The sequence below is a fragment of the Eubalaena glacialis genome, chromosome 12 (genome assembly GCF_028564815.1).
Source record: "Eubalaena glacialis isolate mEubGla1 chromosome 12, mEubGla1.1.hap2.+ XY, whole genome shotgun sequence".
Classification (NCBI taxonomy): domain Eukaryota; kingdom Metazoa; phylum Chordata; class Mammalia; order Artiodactyla; family Balaenidae; genus Eubalaena; species Eubalaena glacialis.
This window is the reverse complement of record NC_083727.1, coordinates 65890696-65913121: the sequence shown is the minus strand read 5'-3', so window position 1 is coordinate 65913121 and position 22426 is coordinate 65890696. Positions and strand designations below refer to the sequence as shown.

The window sequence follows — 22426 nt, the reverse complement described above, 5'->3', positions numbered from 1 at the left end:
TATTCTCTCTTTACTCACTTTTTATTGCTATTTGTTAGTCATATCCTTTTTAACAGCATTACTGCTGTCTTACAGATTGGGAATTTCTAGAGGTCAGTGTCTTTTTGAACTGCTTAACATAGTATCAAGCGCAAATAGGTAATTTTGTGTGTGTGTGTGTGTGTGTGTGACAAAACGATGATGAATCCCTAAGCTATACATTAATAAGGCAAATATAATTTACTATGCGTCAGATGCATGACTAGATTTCTGTGAATAAAGTGGAATTAAACACGCCAGAATGGTGCGGGGGGTCTGCAGTGTGCATTCTGTGGGCTACGGCAGTCTAGCTGGGTCATCTGGTCATGCTCCTTTCTGATATACACAGGTAGATCCACGTGTTAATCAGCTCAACTGTGACATATATTTATAACCTATGATTAAACTCATAATAGACTGCCCAGAACAGATCACAAGGTCGTGGAGAGAGTTGGAAATACTAAATGAAAGTGGGGATTTATGGCTCTCCAACCTGGGCAATTCTGTTCATCAAAACTAGTCTCCTCAATTAGTGGTTCAAAAAGTTCATTTCTCACTGAATTATTCAGATAGCTGCAATTACGTAAATTCAATCATATTGTCAAGCTTGTTTGAAAAGAAACAAAATGTTTCATTTGTAAATTTGCAGAGACGCCTCAAATTTTAGCATGTTTTAAGTCATAAAACCATATGGGACATGCCAGCTTTTAAAATGGAATTTAAGATAATTATATCTAGATGCCTTTAACAGTTTAAAAGAATTTATAGCATAGTGGAGGAGACTATAGAAGTAAACACCCTGTGAAATACTTACAAAGTTATTGATCATTCTAAAGGTAAAGAACTTACAAAATATTTTTTCACTTAGAAAATAAATAATTCTAAGACAGCAAGCATACAGAAGAAATTCATACAATATTAGCTAAATGTGGTCATGACTAGATGACTGTTACAGAAATGTATAAAATTACAAACTGTAAAACAAAAATGCCTAAGTTACAATACTCTTTCCATGGCAACATCCATGACATGAATGTGGATTATTTGCCCCATCTCTTGTAGAGCATCTTAAAGGTTCTCATCAAATTAGAAAGACTGCTTCTCAGATGCATTTGATTCAACTCTCTTTGGAAAAGAAAGCACTTCATTAGGAGACTTTTGCCAGTGCACATATAGCTAGGATCACATGAAATTATTAGTTCAGAAAGGCAATCAAAGGACCATAAGTCAAAAATCCTAATTGTGGTGTATGAACTAATGTCAGGTAAAATGGTCTATAATATAGAATAAAATTTATTAATAAATGATATTGATAGCTTAATGTTCCACAGAGGGAAAATATTCAAGAAAAGTTAATCATAAAAGAAAGAATAATTTTTATATTTTAGGGATCAGGGAAACAAGTTAAAAGTAAGTTAATACATATATCCCAGGGTTTTTCAATCTTGACACTACTGACATTTGGGGCCAGATAATTCTTTGTTGTCTCTGTTTTGGGGGGCTGTCCTGTGCATTGTAGGGTGTGTAATAGCATCTCTGGACTCTACCCACTAGATGCCAGTAGCTCACGCCTCCTGGGACAACCAAAAATGTCTCCAGACATTGTTAAAAGTCCCTTGTAGGGACGAGAGGGCAGGATCACCTGGCTGAGAATCAATCATACATTCCTTTAGTATTACTACTGTGCTGTGAAGGAAACTCCTCTACGGAAAGAGTTTTTCTGTAGGTATGGCTGTTTTGCTTTATTAGTCAGTTTCCTTAAATATTATCTACTTGGTTGCACATGTAGAAATAATTTGAGACTATTTTCTGCTTGGATAGAACTTTATGATCAATATACTGGATTGACTGAAGAATATTGAGTAATTACCCCTTAAAACTATATCATATGAAATTATTGTTTTAAATTTAGGCATGCCTTTCCTTCTGGAACATTACATGTGAAAGAAGTCAAACTTAAGTTTGAAACTTGTACTTTTAAAAGTTTACTTGTCCCTCTTGAAGAAATAGGTATTTTGACAACTGTAATAACTGGACATTACTAGAACAATGCTAACACAGGGGGTTAACAGCTTGCACTTGTACAAAATACTTCAAGTCAGTCAGAAAGCCATTATTATGACCTTGTGCTGACCACATTCTATGAAGTGTTACATGATCAGGGACAGGGAAGTTTGTTAATGGAAGTTATATAGTAGCTAGTTGTATCCTTGTCACACTTCATCTAAACTGATACATTGCAATGGTCCACACTGCTCAGACCCGGCAATTACTGTCCAATTCCAATCTATTCCACACTGCCACTATAATGAAAAATAATTAGGAGCCTGAAAATGAGTTTTCACATGAAATGGTTTCAGTGCTTGGACACAATCGCCTTTGGCAGATGGCTTTGGGTTTGCTTTAATATAATAAAGACAGTTAATCATCTCTAAAGAGTGCACTGAATGAATAAACTGTTAACACTACTTTCTACAATGAAACTCTTATACTGATCAAATGTTTAATGCTCAGGGGTGGAGGCTGCTTTGGTAGAATTGTTTGGAATGAGCACAAAAATCACTGGAAAATAAATGCATTAGAAAAGAAGAAAATCGATTTGAATTGATCATCTATTATTGATGAAGAAAAATTTAAAAAGCTGAACACTAAAATCAACTACTCTTCCTGAACACTGTTGCTATGATAGATTAAGGTATTTTCAGATGTCTTTATGAACACCCTGATTTTGGTAAGGCTGAAATACATCACTTTCTAACAAAATATATACCTGTGTTACATGGAGCAAAGATATTCTCTTCAACAAATGGTGCTAGAACTGGACATCCACGTTCAAAAAAAAAAAAAAAAATGAATCTAGAGGCAGACCTTGCACCATTCATAGAAATTAACTCAAAATGGATCATAGATGTAAATGTAAAACACAAAACTATAAAACTTTTAGAAGGTAACATTAGAGAAAATCCTCAGTGTAGTGATGCCTTTTAGATACAACACCAAAGACATGAAGCATGAAAGACTCATGAAAGAAGGAATTGATAAGCTGGACTTCATTAAAGTTAAACACTTCTGCTTTGAGAAAGAGAGTCAAGAGAATTAGAAGAAAAGCTACAGACTGGGAGAAAATATTTGCAAAAGATATATTTGATAAAGGACTGTTATCCAAAATATACAAAGAACGCTTAAGACTCAACAATAAGAAAACAAACAACCCTATTTTAAAAATGGGCCAATGATCTTTATGGACACCTCACCAAAGAAGACACACAGATGGCAAATAAGTATATGAAAATATGATCTACATCTTGTCATCAGGGAAATGAAAATTAAATAGCAATGAGATAGCACTACACATCTATTAGAATAGCCAAAATCCAGAACACTGAAAACATAAAATGCTGTGCAAAAATGTGAAGCACCAGAAATTCTCATACACTGCTGGTGGGAATGCAAAATGCTACAGCCACTTCAGAAGAACAACTGGTAATTTCTTACAAAATTAAATATACTCTTACCATATGATCGAGCAATCACACCTTGATATTTACATAAAGGAGCTGAAAACTTATGTCCACACAAAAACCTGAACATAGATATTTATAGCAGCTTTATTCATACTTGCCAAAGCTTAGAGTCAACCAAGATGTCCTTCAGAAGGTGAATGGATAAGTAAACTGTAGTACATCTAGATAATTGAATATTATTCAGTGCTAAAAGAAGAAAAAAAAGCTATCAAGGTATAAGAAGACATAAAGGGACCTTAAATGCATATTACTTCTGGAAAAGGGGAAACTACAGAGACAGGTCAAAGATTAGTTATTGCCAGGAATGGGAGTGGGAGTGGGGAGATGAATAGGCACAACACAGAGGATTGTTAGGGCAGTGAAAATACTCTGTATGATACTATAATGATGAATACATGTCATTATACATTCGTCCAAACCCATAGAATGTACAGCATCAAGAGTGAATCCTAAGATAAACTATGGACTTTGGGTGATTATGATGTGACAACATGTGTTCATCCTTGGTAACAAACATACCATTCTGGTGAGTGATGTTTATAATGGGGGAGGCTATGCATGTGTGGGCATAGGGGGTATAAGGAAAATCTCTGTACCTTCTCAATTCTGTTGCAAACCTAAAACTGCTCTAAAAAACTAAGTCTTTTAAAAAAAAGTTTGTGAGTGTGTATACCTACCTACCTAAATATATATAAATATGTATTTATATATACAACATATATAAATTATATATAACATACATAATGTATATGTAATTTTTAAATGAATACATAATTTCTCATGAAGGAAAAGGAATCTTTCTGTTAGAAAGATAACTCAAATTGTACTAAGCTGTATATCATTTATCAACCTTTTCTGAGAACAAATGGTAAGTGAACTTAAATTCACATTTCTCAATTGGAAAAAAATATTTTACTAGAAAAGTAGAAAAATACCAATGCTCTAGAATTAAATTGATTTATTAATTTTGTGCTTAATCAATATTGAATTCCACTGTGAAGAGCCTATATTCAGAAATGAACTGAGCTATGTTCTGAAAGTATTTTTCATAAATAAGATTGTCATTGTCAGTGACTTGGTGGTTTTATTAGAGATTCTATTTCATAAACTGATAGCATTTAAAGGTACTCAGCTAGGGGTAATTTTTCTTCTTTAAATGACTTAATTTTGTAAATTCTGAAAATTTTGATCCTAATAGTTTCCAAACTAAATAATAATTTGAGTATTTATATTCAGCAGCACTATTGATAGCACAACTTTTAACTTTACAGATATGCTTAGATCAAATCTCTTTATTGTCCTTTCTGGTTATATAAATATGTTACATCATAATCAGCGTTTGAGGTTTTGATTTGTTTTCCTTTAACTGCCTTTCTCTGAAGGGTAAGTAGTACTTTCTGAAATATACATACTTTAAAAGAAATGGCAATACAAGTCTAGAATGGAATTATTGTTTTCATCTCTGGTTACTCAAAATGCTTTATTAGAATCAATGTTTATAAATTTTGAAATGTGTTTAGGAGTATATCTGTAAATAGCATTGCAAAGCTAGACATGCCACTCTTTATTTAGTATTGGCCATTCACTTTTATATTCTATTTAGAGATTTGACTGCTAGTTTTCTGCTGTCCCAGTTTTCCATGAAACAACATCTTTTGCTGTTCTGGGTACAGAACTTTTTTGTTTGTTGGTTTCTTTAAGTCTTGATGTGCATACTTCCATGACCCATGTTTCATTCCTGCATTTCAGGTACTGTTAATTGTTATTTTGATTAATAATTAGCATGCCAGTTTAAGACGTATCACTGGTTATATTTAAGGAGCACTCTTCTTTAAACCTTATCATAAGATTAAACCTGGTTAGTATTGATGAATAATATCATTATTATGTTATTATGTTTATAATAATTTTATTATTATTAACTTTTGTAGAAAGGATATTACAATGAAAAACATTCTGAAAATGTAGTTGCTTTTTTATTGTTTAAAGCAGCATGACATGAGTCAGTTTATTTCCTGCAGGCAAAGTGGGTGTAGGTTGCCCTTGTCACTGTCCCCAGCTAAGTCACCTGAGGCTGCAGCTTTACACTTGCATCCGGATTCTTTGTGGCTGGGTTGAGCTAATCTGAAAAGCCTACCTTTTGGGAGAATAATCAGGGCAGTGCTTCCTCCACTTGGCCACTCTACTCTCCCATTCCTGAGAGATCACAATCTAAAATCAAGACTTATCCTCACCTGGAGGAGTCAGAACCATTAAGGCTGTTGCCATAATTAGCGCTGGTTCATCAACTCCTCCTTGGACCAAAATCTCTGATGGAATGTAATTTTTTCTTCTTATGTAACTGAGATTACCACCTCAGTGTTCCAGCAGGTGCTTATGTGAATGGATAACCTAACAGAATTAATCAATGACATGTATGAGAAAAAGTATAAGCTCTGAAATCAGGTAGACAGGCATGTGAATTCAGGATGCACTACTTAGTAGCTGTGTGACCGTGAACAGAGGCAGGAAAAAATTAGCCCATGGGGTTTGCTAGAGTAGTAAATGCTCTAATGCATGCGCATAGCAAGTAGAAGTGGATCTACGGCAAAGTAAATCTAAACAAATTCTAATATGGTAATTATTCTGTATTTTGAAAACATCTTTTCTTTGTGCCTCTCCATGTACTTCCTGGAATTTGATAGGGAAAATGAAGCACATCTAATGACTTGTGTATTCGTTTGTTTAAAAAAAAAAGTGTGGCTTATTTTTCTCTATATGCACTACCAATAAGCAAATGTCAAGTTAGTTCAACGGACTATGTATACATAGAAAAGATAAAGTGGAAGGTTGAGAAAAGTTTATACTGAGGAAACATTCTAGATGAAAAAGAAGACAGAATTACTAAATTTGCCTTTTTCAGAATAAACTGACATAACAATATACATTATACAAATTCAAAATTGATTTCAATTAATCTAAGACAAAATTAAAGTATATTATGAATTAAACATAAAGAATACAAAGGAGGTAATTAATTAAATTTTAGTACTCACTTTTTGAAGAACTTTATTTTTTATTTTTATTTTGAAGAACTTTATTTTTCAGTCTTTTTCTTAGTTGAAAAAGCTTCTGGAATTTAGGCCTAGATTTTATCAGCTTGGAAATAATGATTCTTTGTTTTATAAGGGTAAATTCTAGATAAGATCAAGAGGAATTTAGTTTCTATCAGTCTCTTTTTTCTGTTTTACTCAATACACATGTAATCTACCAAAAAAATTAAAAATTCAGCCACAGTCAAATAAATTATAGGACTCCTCTTTTTTAGCAGAGGATTTTGCTATTAGATAATTTAAATATTAAATCTCTTATTGTACTAAAATTTAATGCAATTATGTATTAATTACTACAGAATTATACACAGTATAAAATGTGTACACATTTTATACATTTATACATTGAAACATAACATATTTCAACAATGAATTCCCAACGAAGACTAATTCATCTAAATCATGTCAACAAAGGACAGGGAAATGTAGGAACTTCATCCACATGCTACCTATAAACTTTTAAATTTGTTTTTAATTTGAGTGCTTTTGTGGCCTGAAGTTAGAGATTAAAGGTTTTTTCCAGTTTTTCTGGACCCAACATCTAATATATTTAATTTCTATTTGTGCTTTAGATAGATTGCATAGATAACTAACAAGGAAAGTTAATATTGATACTTAGAGACTTATTTAGGGTCTATTCCTTTAAGATTTTTGTCATAGTTTTATATGTATACACACACACATATATATATCTTTCCTTCTTTCAACAACATCTTTACTCCAATATATAGCAACTGAGCTGTGAAATTTGATATCATTTGTTTATCAAAATATCCACTTTGAGCTGCCTTAAATTCATTTAAGAACTCTCTAAAGCTGCTCCCTATGGTAGTCCAACATGAGGCTCTTTTTATCTTGGTATGTTGCCATTTATCATTATCTTATGTTTATATTTGTTCAGCCAACTTACTATCCATGTGACGGAGCTCAGATCCAGGTCAATTTGAATTCATTTTGCAAGTCAACATCATGAGATATGTCATTGAATGTGTTTCTTTACTTCAGCCAGAAAATTTGTATTTTAGTTCCCTAAACTAATTAAATTTATCTGGTAAAAGAAGTTCTTCACAAGTTAAAAGCAATAAAACTATGAAAAAAGATAAGTTTCTTCCCCAAAATAAAACCTTTGTTTTTCAGATGCATTAATAAGGATTTTTCTCTAAGTGCAATCAAATGTTCATTTTTTTTAAATGACAAATCTATTTTACCTCTGTGGAATTTCACCTAAACCTAGATAATATTTTTATTTAAAAAAAATTGAAATATTGAATTTGTTGCAGTATGAGGAAACATGAAAGTTTGAAACTAAATAATATGTTTAATAATTAACTCTCAATGTTGTTGAAAGATACTTACATGAAAGGGACTGAGGAAAATATGATTGGGCAGTTCAGAAAGTCCATCTTGAAAATAAGCTTGTGTCTTATATCCTAAGGCACTTAAACTTGAACCTTTAGGAACTACGTTCTAGAATGGGAAAAATGATCAGTCCTATAATCTAGAAGGTTCACCTTGTCATCAAGGAAGGGGATAGGTTTAAGGAGGGCAGAATTGAAGCAGATAGACTAAAGTTGCAATTTTAATAGTTCACGCAAGGGGTGGTTAAGGTAATCCAAAATAAATATGAGGTGGACTAAATATTTAAAACCAAATACATTAAAAATAATAAAAAGAAAATACAGGCAAATATTTAACTCATATTTGGAATTAAAAGAGTTTCTAAGTACACACATATTTAAAGAAATCTTAAATTGAAAATAGATAAATTTGGCAAAAAATGTATACATGGATTCATGTGAAAATATTTAAACTAAGTTAATAATAAAATTAGTACCAGTTTCTCAAAACTGAGTAAAAGTCTGCTAAAAAAAGTTAAAACAATTAAATTTTTAATTGCGTAGAGACAACATAAAATTTAAAAAGAAATATTACCAACAACTTCTTAGGAAAAAACTAGCAAAGATTAGTATAAGTAATTCCCCATAAAAGAAAACAAACTGATAATACACATGAAGTTTATTCACATTATTGATCAAAAATATGCAAATTAAATTCAAAATAATACACTGCTTAAACCCAGAGTACAATATTCTGTCACCAGTTTGCTTAAGGCAGTGCTCAATGGTGAGCCCTTCTAATTTTCATCAGTTTATCAATCTTCATAGACTTTAAGGTTGGTACATTTGTCATCTTTTCAATACATATTCATTGATTGCCTATTATGGTTTGGGAATGATATATGCATTAAGAATATAATGGTAAACAGGGTAATCATGACCCCCACGATCAGGAAATACATAATCCTGCGTGGAAGAATTATTTAATGGGAAAATTTTTATTTCTAGATAATGAAAATCCTATTAATGTATCTTAATTTACTTCTAAGTCTGAGCCTGTTGCTTCTTGATACATTTTTACTCGCATATCTGGGTCAATATTTTACTTGAGGAGTGGGCAAAATTAAGCCATAGTATCTCATCTGAACATTCCCATTTTTTCCAAAACCTTGTGTAGAGAGCCTTGACGGCATTGGTGAACTTTCTGAGGACTTCAACACTGTGGCCACAAAATTGGTTAGGAGCTTTAGCCCAGTTCTAACTTATGTCTCTTAATGCTTATAAAAGAGCTGTGGTTTAAATATCAGGATAAGAGTCAAGACCAGTAGGATGGTCATATAACACTATCACAGGAGTACTTTTGGATGCTCTGTTTTTTCTCACTCCAAGATTTACGTTAAAGTATTATTTTAACAACAACAAAAACTACTATGTTTCTGAAACTAGTCAGGGAATGGGTGACACAGTGAAGAACATGAGAAGCAAGACTCTTCCTCTCAGGGACCTAAGGGCCTGGTTTCACGGTGCTCTTGATGAACTTGGGGCTTTCCTTCCTGACTTTAAAAACAGAAGGATAAGTTTTGTTTGTGCTGGGGATATGGCTTTATTGTGGGCACAAGGAGAATCCTCAAATCCATTCTAACTAGAGTCAAACCTAAACCATTAAAGAGCTCCAGGTTCTTCTATCAAGGGGAAGAGCAGGTCTCTTATTAAATTGCTTTATATAGATTTTTAATCCCTATGAATTTCTCCATGGTCCAAGGTTTTATAATGAATATGTATTAATTTCGTAATAAGTTGTAAAAGATAATTTTTTCACAAAAAGTGTAAGACTATCTCAGTACAATGAAAACAGAGAGAAATATATGCAAATGAATGCTTTCCATGAAGAAACATACATAGGAAATTACCAATGCGATATGGTGGGGGCAGGTTAGGCGGAAGTACAGTGAAATACAGGAGACTCAGAGTTCTAATAATAACTACATAAATTAGGAGAAAAAGGAGATAGATGAAAGAATAAAACTTCACTTTTGGACTCGGCAGTTTAATGTGACACTGGGAGAACCATGTGGAGGGATCCAGTGGGAAGTTATATATTAATATAAGATCTGAAACTTGGGAACTTTTTGAAATATTTGGTGGATATTGGGGAAATTTTCAAACATTCCAGTCTTTAATATTAGGAGTGAATCTTTTGAGTTGCAAAATTGGATGTGATATTGTTATAAGAAACATGTGCCTAATTCTATCCTACTATATCAGGAAATAGATTACAGCATAAGATTTTTAAATTAAAAAATTAATAATTAAAACTATTTGCCTTACATTTGAATACACTTACATCCTTTGATCTGGGCTCCTAGCATATAGCTCAGGGTTTACATGGCTTCCTAAGAACATTCATTGGGAGTCAATGCCATCTCCACTACTAGTTTTGCTCGCTTTTCCAGGGCCTCTAACAAGAAGGGTAGATGCTTTGTCTTCTCAGTTGAGCCATGCTTTCCCTTTAGAAACCTGTCTACCAGAATTAACACCAGATGCTTGCTTCTCCACTGTTCATGAACACAACTATTACCAAAGATGGGAAAGCTTGGGGAGAATTAAAAATATTTCTTTCTCAAGAAAATAAAAGTCAGCAGCTTCTGACTTGCTTAGAAAATATTGAAGGGGTTAACCTGGGAAGTTTTCGCTCAGCTTTCTTTTTCTCTGACAATAATCGTGCACATACATATGATTTATGATTTATATAAAGTTAAAATATGCCTTGATTGTGTATAAGTTAGCCAAGACTGTCAAGCTTGTTTAGGAAAAACAGAAGGTGGGTATTAACTTTTTTCAGTGGGTATTTGGATGAAGATTGAAAATAACTGTTTTTCTTCCAATCAGTGCATTGCATTTTATAGGACATAATAACCTGCAGTGGAGTCATGTTTCTTTGCTTGTCACTTCACATACAGAATCCCACCATAACACCACCCAGCAAGCAATGTTATATCTGTAAAGGCAGCAATATGATATTTTTCCTGAAGTTTAAAAGGCAACGTAATTTCACATTTTGTACCTTCAATTTCAATTCAAAAATATGGCTTGAGTGGGAAAAGGTTGAATATCAGATCTTGATTATTTTTTGTCACGGGGCCAAAGCTTGGAAATCATCTCAAGTTGACCTGTACTTTCATCTGCAGCCCCAAAGCGTAATTGAACTGCTTGCTCAGGATGCTGTGCTCCACGCAATAAGGGGGCAAAATGAACAACTGACTTCATAATTTAGCAGGTGTGCACAACTTCTCTGTGAGTATAGTTAATTAATTTATAAATAACTGCTCAAAGTCAGACATTAGGTCACGGTTTTATGTAGATGAATGCTATATCCAGGGAAAAGCAACATCCTTTTATAAATTATTTCATTCTGATGAATGAGACATATTGAACAATTGTTATTGCAGTTTTAGAAAAAAATCTGAAAGTTAACATTTTTATCAGTCATCTTTATAAATGCCCTCTATTTTCTTGATTCTTTATTAAGAATAGCTAGGAAATGATTCTCATTTTATAGTTAAGATATAAATGTACACAAATATTTTTGTAAAAACTTGTTCATATAACTTAAATATATTTAGTTCTGTTTTAATATCTGATAAACAGTTAAAACAGGAGTATGTTTTTCAAGGGAGAGAGGAATAAATACAATGAAAAATCACATGTATTTCCTTACACTTTCATGGAGCAACCATCAGCTGATTTCCATTTCTGTAGTAAAAAGGCCACTTTCTATCCTGTCCATTCACCACCTTGCATTTAGCTCAGAAGTATTTCAAGACAAAACTGGTTGACAATTCACATATTTTAATAGGTCTGCATCCAAATTGGTGCAATAAAAAAGAACCTTGTGCATGGCTTAGGATTCACACTGACAGCACTGTATGATTATGTATTGTTGAACAAATTAATTTGCGGTGAATCTGACTAGTGTGAAGCAGGACTTTGTTGTCATTGTGTGAGTTCTCTTGTCCTGGTTCTTTGTCAGCCATCTTAACAAGTGTAACACTCCTTGTTTTAAGCCCGTTGGTTTATTATAATTTTTACAGTGGACTTATCATTCCCATTGTTGGAAAATGTACATTCTCTATTTGAAAATAATTTTACCAAGTTTTCACAGTCAAAAAATAAACTATTGCAAACTTAATGGGCTCCTGGAACAATGAAGCAATTATGCACAGAATAAACATAAGAACAGAGGCGATTATGGAACATAAATGTTGCCCCTAATGTTTCAGTTCTTATGGCAACAAACTCTCCATGTTCTGAGTTGTCAAACATAACTTAGAGTCATGTATATCAGTAGGAACTCTGGTGACTGAAAAATATTGCTAAGGTATTTGGAGTTCTTAACAAAGATTCTAAAACACCTGGTAACTTTTGGGGAGAACCCAGGAACTGAGGGAAAAGTAGGTCTGCTTTCCAGATTAGTTATGATAGCTGACTCAGCTTAACAACGTGCTAACAGTGTAACCAACCAGATGAACTGCTCCAGGACACTTGGTTTAAGAACTATATTTTATTTGGTTTGTTTTTTCAAAATCAAATGAAATCTGGCTTTAAGTTTCCACTGAGGAGAGTTAGAAGTCTGATGTCAATTCTGACTGCTCCCTTTTCCCACCCATCCTGTCCGGCGTGCCCAGAGCCCACCTTGGTCACCCACAATGGCTCACGGGGGGGCTCCCATTCTTCTTCTCCCAGACAGAGCGGCGCCCCCTGCTGGCCCATCACCACACCGCAGGCGCTGCTCCTCTACAGAAGGTACTAAGCGATCACCTCTTCCAAAGTCCTGTCTTCTCCTGAGTCCAAGTGGGAGTGGGATCCTGGCCTCCACAACCTGCCGGATCCCTCAAATCCAGGCGGAAGTCCTCTCTACAGAAGGCTATGGATTTGATAACTCAAAACAAAAAGCCCTAACTGTCCTTCCGGTGGGCTAGAGGGAAAATGGTCTTTTCATCAATTTTTGCTGAGACTGTAGCAGCAAAAAAAGACAAAATACCAATTAATTCACCACCAGCTCCTTCCAGTATAAAAGGTGAGTGACTGCTACTGTCACCTTCCCTTTGCTCTTCTCACTCTCCCTGCGGAGCTGGGACTGTTCAGGTGAGAATGTTCCCCTTTCCTCCTTGGGCTCTTGTTACAGTGTCCACATTTCTTCTGTATATTTTGATGCTGTTGATTCGTTAAGCATCTATGAATTATATATACTGCTTGCCAACTCATATAAGAAGGTTCAGATAAAAATCTATGCTTCTTTTTCTTAGTACCATTTTTAAAAGAAAAGTAACTATGCTGAACTTCAAACTGGTATTTTCCTCCTCTTCACTCTCAAGCCCTTGAAACAACTGTCATATCAAACAGCTCAGTCCTGAGTTCTTACTAATGTTTTCACCACTGCTTTGCCAAAGTTCAGGTTACAATATGGGGAAGACAGAGCAATGATAATTGTATAGGTAACCAAAGCTAAAGATTGTGTTAGACAAGTAGCGGTAAAGGCCTGAGTCAGGGCTTTCACTAACTAGGCAGCAGACTTATAATGGAGAAACTGGGTTGGAAAAGGTTTCGTTCATTTTCAACAAAATATAATATTTTTTTAAAATTCCCTTTAATAGAGAAACGAAAGTTTTTCCAATACGTTTGAAGAACAGATTTAATTGTTTCTTAACAAAGGAAAGCTTGTCAGGTTGTACATGCAATTCATCTCAACATGGTTTACCTGCTATTGAGGATCACAGTTAAGAATTATGTACTCTTAGTTTGCTCATCAAGAACACACATTAAAATTTAGGCTCGAACATGTTAGATGGAAATGAATGAATAGAAAATCTTCGCCAAGTGTGTTATTGGGCTGAGTTATTAGCAGACTCTTTATAAATTCTAAACTTGGTTATAGCAGTAAAGCAATTTTTTTGTTTCTTGGTCTAAACCTAATGCTGAATAAATTTTAATTTGAGAAGACACCTATTTTAGTATTAAACCAACACATTAAAATCCCACAGGATTTAGGCAGGAATTTATGAAATGCTATCTGATTGCGCTCTCAAATGTTGCCTTAAGGTAAGTAACAGTGGGTTCACCTGAGATCAAGTCCAATTTTTCTCCACATTTACCTTTAAATCTTAATTCAAAACATCTTTGAATTTTCAAGATTTGGTTATCGTAACAGATAAAATAAAATATATTCATTTCTTCAACTCAATGACTTGGATTCAGTTTGGTTGGAAAAACATATGACACAATTTTAAAAGTATAACTCCTCTGCCTCTGATGTAATTAGAAAAGTAGCATTCCACGTGGTCTGAAAATAGAAAAATGTGGCAAAGAAGCCGGTAGCATGGCAGTCTTGAATTTAGGAGATTATTAATGATGTATATATAGACTGAGTCACAGAGACATCAAGTATTGGTAATAAATGACAGCTTCGTAAGAAGGACTGAGTATGAATTGCTAATGTTATTCATTTTCTTTATCCATTATAAAGAAAAGATTGCCTCTCTTCCTCCAGACTAAGGTTTAGTTTTGTCTCTGTGTAATACCCAAGTGAAAAAATTTTCTTTCGACTAAGACACAGTTATGAACTAAACTGATTTATAGCCAGTTCAGAAGCCAAGAGATTAGCGCCAAAACAGTGGTGAGATAATAAAATACTGAACTTGGACAGAATCCAGATTGCTCAAATATGAGTTGGGAAGAAACTGCTGATCAGCTAAGATAGACCACAAAGGCTTGTCTCTGGATCCACTATTAGTAAGAATGATGATTCAGACCCATTTGGGAGTTGCTGTCACTCAAGTTTTCTGTCTGCTTGTTCAAGTGGTATACTCCAAATTGAGAATACACAAATAGTTCCCATGCCTGGTGTCCCCTTATTTCTGAGGAAGGATGTTTTAAGTTCAGTTGTCAATCCACAGCTATGAGGAGCAGAGAATTATTTTAGACTTACTCTCTCTAGGCTGGAGAAGGCAGCTTTAGCACTCAGGGTAGGCCTTACTTCCATTTAAGAAAATCCTTGCTTCCTTACGATTATAAATTTCCATGTTCATTTTCTACTGCTTCACTGGGCATACAAATAGTCTGACTATGGTTCCCTATGGCTGTTTCTCATAATAAAACAAAATTCAAATATTTCCATGTTAAGAGACACAAGGGGGAGTAAATGGACTTTAGAATGCCAACTCTCATCCCATGAGGTTGGACTTCTTTTGACACTTTCTGATGATCAATTACATCCCACCATTGTTGGCTTCATTTGTCAGCACATACCAACCCAAGCATACAATGTGGCTTTCCCCTTCATTTCCTAGCTCATTGTTGAAACAAAACTGAAATATTGAAAGCTTAGTTATGTAGAAAAGGGAATAAATAGAGAATACATAGTTCAATAATGTGCTTTGCCAAGACCGGTTACTACTATCACTTTGGGGTTCACTTGGAGGGCACTGTCACATCAATCCCAGCCTGCTCCATGTGGCAGCAACCATCTCCCCCCCACTGCCAAGAGGTTCTTCAAGCACAGCACGTGTTCAAAGTCTAGACTTCAAAAGGGAAGCTGAGACAAATTATGGTTTGTTTGAAAAAAAAAAATCCCTTGATCCCTCAGTGCTTCGATTGCCTCCCCAGAAAATGACATGGAATTAAATAAACACACTCTTCAAAAAGAAAGAGGAGTTTCATGACTAAATAAAGGTCTGGGATGGTATAAGCAGATTCTGTTTAACATCAGGGTCTTGCCACATTCATCACTGAAAATAATGCTGGTAATTATTTTATGTACACTTGAATTCAAAATATATATGCTTAATGTAGCAATTTTAAGTTTAATTTCAAAAGGTGAAACAAATATAAACACAGAAATGCATACAAGTCTTTTAAAGAGACATTACCTGCCCGTCAGCAGCTACATTCACAGGCAGAGATGTCCAATGACAACTGGCAGCTTGTGTACCCAGTAGCTGGTGTGGCCAAGAGAAAACCATGCCCAGCTGAACTTTGGGGGAAATGCTTAAACTTTTTATACATAGAAGTTAAGATGGCTGCAAGCCGGTCATTCAGTCTAACATTGTCAGCATATATAGACTATGGTGTTGGGTGATCTGAATGTTGGACATGCCTTTGAATCGCTGGTCATAGATGAAGACTTTATTTGGATTAGAGCTGGGAGTGCGGGCCGTGGGCTTTCTGGCTTCTGCTGGGAGTTAGATATCCATGGTCTTTGCCATGTCCCTCTAGCCCACTGACTTGAGCACTTGAAATGGTATGTTCCTAGCCCCTAGTAGTATAAATTGATTCCATCTCCCTTTGCCTACCTCCTTCCCTCCATCCCAAATATTCTGCAAAAGTTGAGGCTTGCTGCAAGGGCTGATGTCATTGTCTGGGCAGAACTTTGTCCCAACATTCACCCTCTTGTCCCTCTGGGATTCTATTCAGGAAGTGCTGGGCTGAGCAAGCAAAGCCAGTTAGTTCTGAGCAAACACGGGATGTGTACGGAGTTCGTCCTCATTTTGCCACTTACTGGCTCTGTTACCTAGAGCATCATTTGACCTCTCTGAACTCAAATTTCATCATCTGTAAAACACAGATAGTAATAGTAACTACCTAATAGTGTTTTGCAGATGAAATAATGTCATGCATATAAGATGCTTGTATCCTGTCTAGCAGAGAGGAAGTTCTCAATAAATTGTAGCTAACATCTTCCAGCAGAATAAAAAGCCCTACCTCGGAGGTTCTCCTCTGTACTGTACTCCTTCACTTGATCTTCTTCAGTCCAATGATCAGGTACATAATGTTTCCATGTTTTGTTCTACAAAATGAGTTGAAAAACAAGGAGCAGAGTCGTTATCTAACCTCAGGATAGTTATACTGGGGAAATGTTTTTTAAAAATACTGTTAATGGGCTTCCCTGGTGGTGCAGTGGTTAAGAATCTGCCTGCCAATGCAGGGAACACGGGTTCGAGCCCTGGTCCTGGAAGATCCCACATGCCATGGAGCAACTAGGCCCACGTGCCACAACTACTGAGCCTGCGCTCTACAGCCCACGAGCCACAACTGCTGAGCCCGTGTGCCACAACTACTGAAGCCTGCGTGCCCTAGAGCCCGTGCTCTGCAACAGAAGCCACCACAATAAGAAGCCCACGCACCACAATGAAGAGTAGCCCCCGCTCGCCACAACTAGAGAAAGCCCACGCACTATAAGACCCAACGAAGAATGAAGACCCAACGCAGCTATAAATAGATAAATAAATTTATAAAAAAAGAAAATACTGTTAATTTTTGTATATTTCTTTCCAAAGATGAAACATGCCTCTTATTCTCTTTCACTAAAAGAAAACATAAGCTAGAATCAGAGCCTGTCTGGCATTTTTTTAAATGCATAAACATGTGTTTACTATTGTGTAGAACAGCTGTAATTTGACTGCAGTTGACTGATTCTGATTATGTTTGGTTTATGTCCTTCAAGAGCAGTCACAGAGAATTTACTTATGTGTGTTTTATATCATTTTAAAAATTATCTTCACAAAGCCATTATGTGTGAAAATGTTCTCCTTCCTTTTACCTTCATTATTGTTTAGAAAAGCAATTGTATCATTCAAAGTGGCTATTGAGTCTATAATCGACCAAATTCATGGGGATGGTATTATAATGTCTTAGAATATATCAAAATTCAGAAGTAAATGAACTGCTTTGAATCATCATCTCATAACTATTTTAGTGCATTTATAAAGATCTACTAATGTTTCTGATGCTATAAATATATAATGTGACAAATATTATTTCAACATTAAAAGAAAATTAAAGAACTTAGTAAATCAGAATGAATCACTAGAGACTGCTAAGAAAAGAATATATGCAAGCATCATTTTAGGACTTCTTTTTTTCCTCTAACATCTTCTCCCTCATTCTTTTCCTCCCTTGGATTTTTTTATTCCTACATCTTTTTAAATTATTTTTTTAATCCTTATAAAGCTCAGGAATTAAAAAAAAAATAAAACACAGGTCAGTTGCCATTTTAATAGGGATTTGAGAACAACAAAAAGATAAATGTACACAATGTTATTTTAATGACTTTTATGTTTATTTTCTATTAAAGAAATACATTTTTCATAAAGAATGCATTGTGTTGATCAGGCTACTGATGAACTCCTGGTGGGCTTCTGGTGAAGAAAGCAGCAAAGAAAAAAAGAAGAGAGAATTGTGGGGTGTATACCACGACTTAGGGTACACAGTCAATTACGAGGGGATAAAAGATGATACTTCAATGTTACTCATGAAAGTAAGATTCTTGGGTAGCTTTCAAATTAATATGCCAGCCCAGATTTTTCTGGCATAATGAGAACATCTTTTATGCGTCAGAACAGATTTTGATTATAACTAAATAAGTGAAAGCTCAGATATGCTGATAAGGTGACCTTTATCATAAAGTTTAAGAGTAATTGTCTAAAGTACTTTTAGAGAAGGCAAAAGATGAATAGGAATAAAGTATGTGAGTCATAGGGCTACCTGACCATATAATTCATGTTTATGTTTGATAAAAATTGCAATTTCAAATACAAATAAAACAAAAGTCCACTTAAATGAGATGCTTATGTCATCACTTAATGCTTTTTTCCCCTCTACCAAGAATAATCAAGATTACTCTTTGGCTAAGTCAGACCTTATGCCCACAAATACTTTTGCCCCATAAGAATTTAGAACATTTGGACACACTGTTGTTAAGATGGCTTATACAGCTATCTTATAGAAAGCATTCTTTCTTTTATTGCTTATAGCCTTATTTTTATGAAATCGCTCTTTAAAAAGTATGCTGTTTTATTTTGCAAATTCCATCTAAACATGAAATCAAAATGGATTTATTTGTATATTTTGGTCAGGTTTGGGGAATTGCATTCAGTGTTTGGTGCCATATTTAGAGTGGGGTGTTTTCAAAGTAGGCTGTGTCCTGGAGACATTGTACTTGTGCTCCTTTCAAAGGGCAAGAAATGGCCCTAGGAAGCAGTTCTATTTAAAAATTACATATTGAAAACTCCCTTATCTGCCTACTGTATTTAGTTTTGTGGACGATACAGTGAAGTATTTGGCATTGACCTCATAACTTTTTTTTGGAAAAGTGCTTCTACAATTCTTTTTTCATATTTTCATGTTTTTTTCTACCTAGTATGCTTTTTTCCTCCAACTCTTCCCTCATCATTTCTCTCCCCTTCTCCAAATTCTTTCATTCTTTAGAGCCAAATTCCAATGTCATCTCTCTCGTAAAAACTTACTTGAACCTACTTCAGTCATATATATATTTTTTTAATTTTTCACGGGAATTTTTCCATAACCGTCTTAGAGCACCTATCACTCTCATATGAGCCATTTGAGTGGCTAAGATTATAAGCTTTCATTGAAGTGTGATGCCCAGGGACGGGTAATGATCTGGTACATTGCATGTGGTAAGTACTCAATCCATACATGTTCTAGAGATGTTGCCTGAATATAGCATTTTCCTAATATGTAATAATAAATTAATAACAAAAACTAATTGCATGCATGTATGCATGCATTTATACAACAGTTACAACACTAACAAGTTCATATTGATGACAGGGTCAGCTGGGGAGTTATTTAATTTGGTCACTGAAACTGATAAATTTACTAATTGTCACTATTTGGTCATTTTATTCATAATAATATGAATAGTTTGCATAATGGTCAAGTTTGCTTAAGAAGGACAAACATGATCAATGTTAAAATCCAGTCTTGTCAAGTCACTGAACATCAGAAAGATGGTGCCAAACAACCTGTGACAAACTAAATCGTCATCAAGCAGATCTTATTTTTGGTCTTATATTTAGTATATTATGTGGCCCGACGCAAAATTTCCAAAGGTTTCACAGGAATAGAAGTGGAAAAAAGTAAAACAAAAAGCATGCATGTGAAGTACCAGAATTTTTAAAATTCTAGTACTAGTACACAACCATACTTACTGAAAGTTATGGATCTCTAGTCAAGGAAAATCCACTTTAAACTTACATAAAAGTGTGGAAATTTCAACATCAAGTCTTCAGAAATTACATTGAATTGAGACATTGAGATCCCTTCTTTGGACACAGTCTCTACTGCTACAGCAATAGTTTAATCACATATAGTCACAGAATAGAATTTTATTTCTGTGGACACATTCTCCATTCCTTCCAAGTATTCAAAGACAATACCCAACCATAATGAGAGGATGTTAATGAAAGAACATGATGCAAGAACACAGGCTACTCATTTCTACAGGATTCCATAGTTATCTGAAGTCACAGAGTGGTAGAAATTCTGTAACACGCAGAAGCTGAAATGCCACTGAGAATGTTTCATGTTACCAACAGAAAATAGGAAAATGGAAACCAGCATGCATACTTCCTCTATATCATCTGCACTCAATAAATCCTGAGTTAAATTCTTACTTTATTTTTTCCTTATGACAAATATACTTAAGTAATTGGATGTTTCCATCTTATGGAACTGGGGATTTTACTCATATTGAAATTCACAATCATGGCTTTTCATATGGAAATGTCTATTCCTCAAGTATACCAGGAAAAAAATCTAGTTTTTATTACTTCAAACTTTGTAAAGGAAGACCAAATCTTGGTGTCACATAATGTATAGTGCATCGTTTACAAGCATTTCAGATTATAAGAAAATTTATTTACCACAAATATGATGATGGTTCCTTTGAAAACAAGCACATTTTAAAAACTGAATCATAATGGATCTAAATATTTATAAAGGATATCTTAAGTAATATACTGAGTGCCTACAGGACATATTGCGTATAAGTACATATTGCGTATAAGTACATATTGCGTATAAGTACATATTTAGGGAATAATGTTTGTATTCTATGAATTTTGTATCTTCTTACTAATCTTCTTAATTTATCTCCTGACATATAAGCAAATTTAGGCTAAGCCTCTTTTATCCTGGATAGCGCATTTTGCCACACTCTCTCAAAACTCTGTTAATTACTTATACTATTGAAATGAGGAGCTAATAAATAATAAATGGAGAATAACAAGCCTACCTTTTTAATTGTTCTGTAACTTTCTATTTTCACATTGCACACTGAATCACAAACACTCAAAATCGTATCATAGAATTATTGGGGTGAAAGGGCATTTAAAAGGTCATCTAACCCAATGAATTATAACTTTATTTTACCAACAGAACTCTTTTTTTCTAAAGAGCTTTGTATATGGAACCCCCAAATTTGAAACAGATGCATAGTGTAGCAGCTCTGGTTTAAGAGAAGTATGCTTGGCCTCATTCCCTGAAGCAGAACTCTGAAGTCCCCCAAAGCACGGTTTGATGACCACTGATCTGGGTGATTTGTGCAATCGGCTCAGGATCTTTTCTAAAACACTTTTTGCCAGATAATCATACTGTCACTTCTGTAATAGTTCCAGGGACAGGAAACACTTTTTTTGGAAATGTATCAATCATTATGAAATAAAACTATCCCCTATATTAAACCTCCAAGTAACATTTCCCATTATCTAATTCTTGTTCTCTTTGATTATTTTATATAATAACCCTTCAGACATTTGAAGGCAGTGTAGCCCTATATCAATCTGGGCAGAAATAAACTTGGCTAAAAGTGTTTACATTTCCTATCTAAAGGAGTGAAGTACGTTCTGGCCTCTGCTTTGATCTCCTTGGGTTATGCTTTGTCCAGGAGACAGAGTGGCTCTGCCCTTTGGTTGTAGTCATGAGCAAAAAGGAATCATATAATGAAATCTAGATGAAGTTTGGGTTCTGATTAAAGGAGCCCCAGGAAGATATAAAGAGTCTAATATTTTCAAGACCTTGGGATCAGGCAGGTATCAAAAACCAGTCTCAAAGCAAGGGGGATGAAAATGGTAATTAGACAAGACAGATGAAAACAGTTTGGGAAACAAAATAGATTGAAAGTTGAAACCTTATGTTGAAGGCAAAGAACATTTTATGGAGGACTTTATCTCATATACAGGGAATGCACTAATTAAATATGATAAATGTTTATGTGTTTCACCTGCTCTGAGAGCCATCAATCTAACTATAAAAGTCTAATGGAATCTTCCAGGTCCATATTGTTATCAATAGCTATACCTGCCATCCATTTGTTTGGGGTAGTAACTCTGACATTTGAATTCTCAGCCCAGTATTTTTCAGTTGTTCTTTTCAATCTGCAGTAGTAACACCGCTGCAAGCTGAATACTTCCCATCTATCTCCTTCTGGCCCTCACTTCTCACGGATTTTTCAGTTAGTGGGTTCAAGTTCTGTTCTATTTACTTTCCATTATGCCATCATTGTTTTCTTAGGAAGTGAGGTTGGAGGTTACCCCAGTTTGGGAGCTAGATTTTCAATGTTTAAGAATGAGTAAACAGAAAAAAAGTCAACAACAGGAAA

The 22426-nt window shown here is 34.7% G+C and overlaps 1 pseudogene; it reads left to right on the top strand.

Moving 5' to 3' along the window:
- Positions 1 to 12957: 12957 nt before the first annotated feature.
- The window catches only part of LOC133102249 (pyrroline-5-carboxylate reductase 3-like), a 45715-nt pseudogene continuing 36246 nt past the window's right edge, over positions 12958 to 22426 (top strand).